Source organism: Giraffa tippelskirchi, chromosome 4 (assembly GCF_054371585.1).
Source record: "Giraffa tippelskirchi isolate mGirTip1 chromosome 4, T2T-mGirTip1v1.2.pri, whole genome shotgun sequence".
Classification (NCBI taxonomy): Eukaryota; Metazoa; Chordata; class Mammalia; order Artiodactyla; family Giraffidae; genus Giraffa; species Giraffa tippelskirchi.
Genome location: NC_137278.1, coordinates 40,543,397 through 40,550,078, shown reverse-complemented (window position 1 = coordinate 40,550,078; position 6,682 = coordinate 40,543,397). Strand labels below are relative to the sequence as shown.

General features: G+C 40.8%; 1 long non-coding RNA gene across 1 annotated transcript; it reads left to right on the top strand.

The window, feature by feature from the left end:
* The first annotated feature begins 1,766 nt into the window (after positions 1–1,766).
* On the top strand, positions 1,767–5,594 carry LOC145546051 (uncharacterized). Its single transcript, XR_014082448.1, has 5 exons — positions 1,767–1,808; positions 2,105–2,323; positions 4,675–4,739; positions 5,154–5,290; positions 5,374–5,594. It is a non-coding gene; the product is annotated as an uncharacterized LOC145546051 (long non-coding RNA).
* Positions 5,595–6,682: the final 1,088 nt, after the last annotated feature.

Genomic DNA, 6,682 nt, shown 5'->3' with positions numbered 1-6,682 from the left:
CCAGTGTAGACAGAGAACATAAAGAGCCTCCTGGCTGTTGCCAGCTGGACAGGGCCCCGCCAGCCTGGGGAGCACTGTTTCTGCAGCACATTCTCCGCCAATCAAGATGTCCCAGGGTTCCCTGCCTCTCCATCTGACAGGAGCACAATATTCTCCTTTCCAGACGTCTTGGGTTAATTTCTTTATTTTTTCTGGCCCACATTTTGAAGTCTTTCCAGCCTGATGGACTGAAGTGGAAATTACAATCATATCAGGTCTGTCCAAAACAGATGCCACATAATCACAATCATATTAATAAAGTTGGCAAGCATGAGTATGAAGAATCTGAGGAAGGGGAGGGGGAGGGAAAAAAGAAAAACAAACTAACAACTTCCAGAATGTCTTAACTGATTGAACACTCCTGCCATGAAACAGGTTTCCCTGAGAAATCCATAGTTGGCCTTTTCCGATCTGAACTCCAAGTAATTCCTTTCATTTAATAGTTTCTATAGTTTGGATGAAGGGAGTGAAAAGCGACGATGTTTTCTCGAATCTTTTTGGACTTCACAACACTCGAGGTCTTATTTATGCGTGGGTTTCCAGCTGTGCATGACATAAGTCATTGAAAACTGGCACATCTTCCCATCAGCAAGCACAGCACAACCACAAGCTTGGCAAGAAGTTCACGTTGCCAGATGCCTTCACTGTTTCTTAAACTATGTATTCAAGGCACTCCACATTTTTTTTTTCCTTGCTGGAAATAGTTTCAAAGAAGAACACAATGTTTTGGGTTGCCTGGCCAAAGTTTAGCTGTACTTTTGCATCTTTGCCAAACTTCCTGTTTTTAGCAAAACAATTTATTATCTCACTGGTTCTTTACCCAAAAGGATTTGCAGGCACAAATAACTACTTGGTTTCCATGTCTTTTCAGAGAAGAAACTCATTCACTTTCCCATAATTATCCTATAGATGCAAGAGCAGAAATGTATTTAACCTTTGGGAGTGCTACTGAGGTGCAGAAAAGGTTTTAATTATTCAAAACCTCTACAATCTGAACTTTAAAGAACTGACAATTATTTTGTGTGTGTGTGCAAGGAAAATAATTCTTTTCAGGTGGTTTGGCAAGATCACAGATTTGCCACACGTGGCGTTGTAGAAGCCAGTTCAGAGTGATTTGGGGTTTGGAAGCCAAGGTTAGACTAAAGAGATTTGATTCATCAGTAGCAATCAAAGAAAGAATTCGATCAGACACCGTTATGCATAGTTCATCTCTGATTACTAAGCCACATAGTCACGTTTTAGACTTCACACACGCACACGCACACACAGACACACACACACACACACACAAACCAGAAACTAAAGAGTAAGAGGCTTTTCCATCCCCACCTAGCAGTCAGCTAGCCTATCAACCAGTAAATAGATTGAGAAGAAACTTAAATTCTCGATTGGATTGAGGCAGCCACTCATAGTCTCAGTTTTCTCCTACAAGAACATCTTAGGTGTAACTAGAGCATGTGTTATCTTTATCAAGACACACACACACACACCTACACACTTCGGTAGTAATGACCTCTGTGTACTGTAGCAGAGCAACATTGATAACAATGTGGTTAATTCTTCAGCAAAGTGTGTTTAATTTCTAGGGTAGGATTTATTTCAACTTAGATGTATCCAATCACATTTCTCCACATCTTTTAAAAATTACTTCACACTATCTGCAAAGAACAGATAATGTCAATTTCTTATATGTTCCTGCTTCACAGATCTTAGAATTCTTTGATGGTAACTTAGCAACCACTATGAAAATAATAGCTTCCTAAAACAGAGTGAGTCAAAGAGAAAGACCCCTTCGAAGAAATGGTTAATATTAATGAGAGAATGCAGTGTAGTTCAACAATAGATCAGCATCAGTACTTTGGGAGGAATGCTTCTAACTCAAGCAAGAGAGGCTCAACTTTTGTCTTTCCATTTATGAACTGTTCCTCCAAATGAAAGCAGAGAAAAAAACAATATCTATTAGATAAATGGCTGGATAGAAGGACAGATAATAGATAGATAGATAGATGATAGATAGGAAATGTGTGTTATCGCTATATGTCTTTCTTTCCTTCTTTCTTTTAAGATTGATGCTTTTGATTCTCTTAAGCAAAGACTGGCCAAAAGAAGAAAAGACAGGTCCAAGTAATAATTCAATGGGCTAGAGCGCGTATACTGAAGAGAGAGTTAAAAGGGAAGGTTTTCTCAAAACAAATTATCACTCAACTTAAGCCCTCGCAGACATTATAGTTTACTACATGGCTACAGAAGGTGGCCCAAGATTTCTTGTAAACTCTTCCAAAAGGTGAGAATGTGCTTTTTTTGTTAACCATGGGGCATGTGGCTTTAAAGAGTTATTTTTGACATTTAAACATAAACAATATCTGTACTAAATATAGGATCAAAGAAATACTGTTTCCATGTGGAGTTGCCAAAGCACAGAAGCATGGCTGCGAAGTACAAGTTTCCTTTGAAGGGAATGTTGCTATCAAAACTGCTTACTCGGCACTCTAGCAATAGCAAAAGAAAGTACACATACACACATATATTCATTACATCTTGCCTGGTGTGAAAAAGGTTTCACTCCCCCAGCCTTTAAAACCAAAATCTAACATCTCACACCAAAACCTTAAGGGCCCCTTCACTAGCTTTTTTTTTTTTTAAATGAACACATTTAAAGTAATGTTTGAAGCCTGTAGTATCAGAATTTATTTCTACAAAGTTAACTCTATTTAATATCCTTGGCTCTAAGCTTAATTTGCTAAATCGTGCTGTTTTTGAAATTTATTGCAAAATTATTGTTCTCCAGGGAAATAATTACCATTCCTCTTACTTCCATGCTATTGCTTTCCTCTGCACGTGAATTTAAGAGATTTAAAAAGCAGCTCTGTGTTTTGAGTAAGTATCAGTCAAGACAAGGTGACTCTCGTACTATATTTGAATTTAAGAGAATACCTTCTGTTCAGCTGAATATACAATTTTCTGAATGAGAACAATTGGATGTTAAAATTAGAAAAGAATCCTAGGAAATGACTGCATCTATCTATTTATTTATATATTGCCTTGCTGTAAAAAGGATTCTAGGCAGCTTAGGAGCATATATAAAATATAGCTACAGAACAGAAATTAGAAACAGCATAAAGCAAAAAAGCAAACACTGGGGTAAAGAGGTAAATGGACTCAGGAATGGATTGGATATAAGCTAGTGGACTTCTGTAAATGAAGCACAAATCTGACTTTAGACTCAAATTTCAAGGTAAAAACAAAAACCTGCTCATGATTATATGACTCATGAATAGCAGGTTCTCAGAACTTTATCATGGAAGTTTAAAATTTTTTATAAATTATTCATTTGTGTGGCAGACCATGGTTTCTAGTCTTCTCCATTGACTGTTGTGTGATCACTTTGGAGGCCAAGGTAAATCACACTGCATCTGTTTTTCACTACTTTGATAGTACATCCTGATTTTTTCCCGGGGAATTACCTATTCCCTATTAGTATGCAGATGCTCTGTCCCTGGCCCTCCTGGTTCCCAGCAACATTGGATCTTAAGCAGATTGGCAACAACAGGAGAGGGAAATGTCTGTGACTGAATCCTTCCAAGAGGGTGTGTGCTGCCAAGAGTGACTGGTTCATGGTAATGCCTCATTCCAATTCTTCTTATAACCTGGTTCTTCTACCTCCCCATCAGTCCTGTGAGCCATTAAAGACCATCCACTTATGGTTACCAGGGAAAAAGGAGGGGGAGGGATAAACTGGGAGACTGAGATTGACATACACACACTGAAGGGAAGTGAAAGTCACTCAGTCATGTCCAACTCTTTGAGATCTCATGGACTGTAACCCACCAGGCTCCTCTGTCCATGGGGATTCTCCAGGCAAGAAGACGGAAGTGGGTAGCCCTTCCCTTCTCCAGAGGATTTTCCCAACCCAGGGGTCAAACCCGGGTGTCCCGCATTGCAGGCGAATTCTCTACCATCTGAGCCACCAGGGAAGCCCAAGAATACTAGAGGGGGCAGTCTACCCCTTCTCCAGGGGATCTTCCCAACCCAGGGATCGAACTGGGGTCTCCTGCATTGTGAGAAGATTCTTTACCAGCTGAGCTACCAGGGAAGCCCCATATACACATTGCTATATATAAAATCAGAGAAGGCAATGGCACCCCACTCCAGTACTCTTGCCTGGAAAATCTCATGGACAGAAGAGGCTGGTAGGCTGCAGTCCATGGGGTCGCGGACATGACTGAGTGACTTCACTTTCACTTTCATGCATTGGAGAAGGAAATGGCCACCCACTCCAGTGTTCTTGCCTGGAGAATCCCAGGGACAGGGGAGACTGGTGGGCTGCCGTCTATGGGGTCACAGAGAGTCGGACACGACTGGAGCGACTTAGCAGCAGCAGCATATATAAAATAGTTAACAATAAGAACCTACTGTATAGCACAGGGAACTCTATTCAATACTCTAATGGCCTATTTCAGGAAAGAATCTAAAGAAAAATAAAGTAGTTACATTATATATAACTGATTCACTTTGCTATACACCTGATACTAACGCAGCATCGTAAGTCAACTGTACTCTTAAAAATGTTAAAAATAAGTAAATTAAGAAAAAAAAAAAGGATCATCCAGTAAATTTCTTTTCTGCTTAAATTAGCATCTCTTGCCTACAACTACAGAACACTGAATGAAGTACAAGTAGGACAGACAACTCAAATGCAGGTGGGTAGAATGATGTGTCTGAACCCCATTAGGTAATTTGGGGTAAAGTTAAGTGGAATCCTGAAGATCTAATACCCATTTTAACACCATTGTGATCCTACTCGGTGAAAACTGGATCCAAAGTAGAAATAGTCACTAGTGAAGAGTATCTGTGTCCATGAGAATCTCTACTAAAGGATATATATATATCCTCTTTCTTCACTAAAGTTCTTAGTGTTTCTCTTTCCAGTGTAGGATGTGGGTGTATTTAGACAAATGTTTGAAGTACTCTACTACCATACCCCACTTTCAAGGTTAGTTGTAAACATTGTTAGCAGTATTATAACACCTTCTGTTTGTCCTAGTAAATAATGCCTAAATTCAACACTGGTAAAACTCAATGCATGAATAATGCTTTATTTATTTGTTATAAAGAATTTGTGCTGCTGATGAAAATTACTTCTCCTTTTATGAGTTCTGGACTGGAGAGTTAATGGAACAAGAACTACCGAGTATCCAGAAGAGTCCTGCAGGTCCCCAAGTGCCCAGCACATGTGCCCAGCAGTATCCTGGTAAATGTCTCATAACTTACTATCTAAAAAAGAAAAACAAAAAGCCCCAATTTGTAGCGCTTACAAATTTCTGTGGTATAAAGATTCCCACCACAGGCAACTTCAAGCTGTTAGTGGGATGTCACTGCTGGTGGAATTGGGAGGAGAATGCACACAGGGTTCTGGAAGCTGGTACAAGTAAGCTCCATGCACCACTAGAAGTGAGAATGGCTGGGACCACCTGGGACCCTCTACCAAAGTGCTTGCACTTGCTCCTGGACAAATGTCTCCTCAAGTAACGAATAAAAAGAAACTATAAAAATAACTTCAGTCATTTACCTTGAGGGCAATTATGAACAATAAGATACAAAAAGGGCAAAAACCAACTGCTGCTTCTGAAGCGCCCAGAGCAAAAGCAGAGTGCCACACGTGATCCCTGCACACAGGACCACCAAGGCAGGTGGGCAGACCACCTGAGCCACCCCTCCGGCCTGACCCACCGATCCACCCCTACCCTCACTCCATTTGAGAAACCAGCTCACCCCACTCAGGGAGTGAGTAAGGAAATCTGTTGCTTGTTTTTGCTCCCTCTTGCTGTAGCATAGTGTTAGTCACTCAGTCGTGTCTAAGTCTTTGCGACCCCATGGACTGTACCCGATCAAGGCTCCTCTGTCCCTCGGATTTCCCAGGCAAGAATACTGGAGTGGGTTGCCGTTTCCTTCTCCAGGGATCTCCCCAAGCCAGGGATCGAACCAGATCTCCTGCATTGCAGGCAGATTTTTTACTGTCTGAGCCACCAGGGAAGCCCGCATGAGTTCCATTAAAGCCTTGCCTGAATTTCTTATCTGGTCTCTTCAATTTCCATTGATTAAAGAGTCAAAGGACCCTGGTGGGCAACAGGAGGATCTCTCTTAGGTCCTTCTCCTCCAACTGGACCCAAGGAAGGACTGAAAAGAAGTTCCAGCAATCCATTACTCTTGTGAGCTATGTTCTTCTTCTAGAAGGGACAGTGGAAACCTCAAAAGTAAGGTTGATCTCTATAAATCAGTCACCTAGATATTGGGTAATAGGAGTCTCTCTCCACTCTGTCTCAGGCTCCTCCTCAGGAACATGAAATCATTCATCAGGAATACACATCCTACATGAAGAATATCTTTAGTATCTTTTCAAGAGACAGTTTCCATTTAAAGGCAAAGTGACTTACTTGTCTATAAAATCAAGTTTTCAAGAAAATCTATGCTATTTTGCAGGAAAAAAGAAAATCACCACTTAAAGGCAGTGTACTAAAGTGCCTAAAATGCTAAAGTACACAGCTCCGAAATCTAGGTCTCTGGGTTTGAATGTTGGCTCTGCTTTTTGCCCATAGCATCTGCCCTTGGTCAAGTAACTTGAGTTTCAAAACCTCAGGTTGTT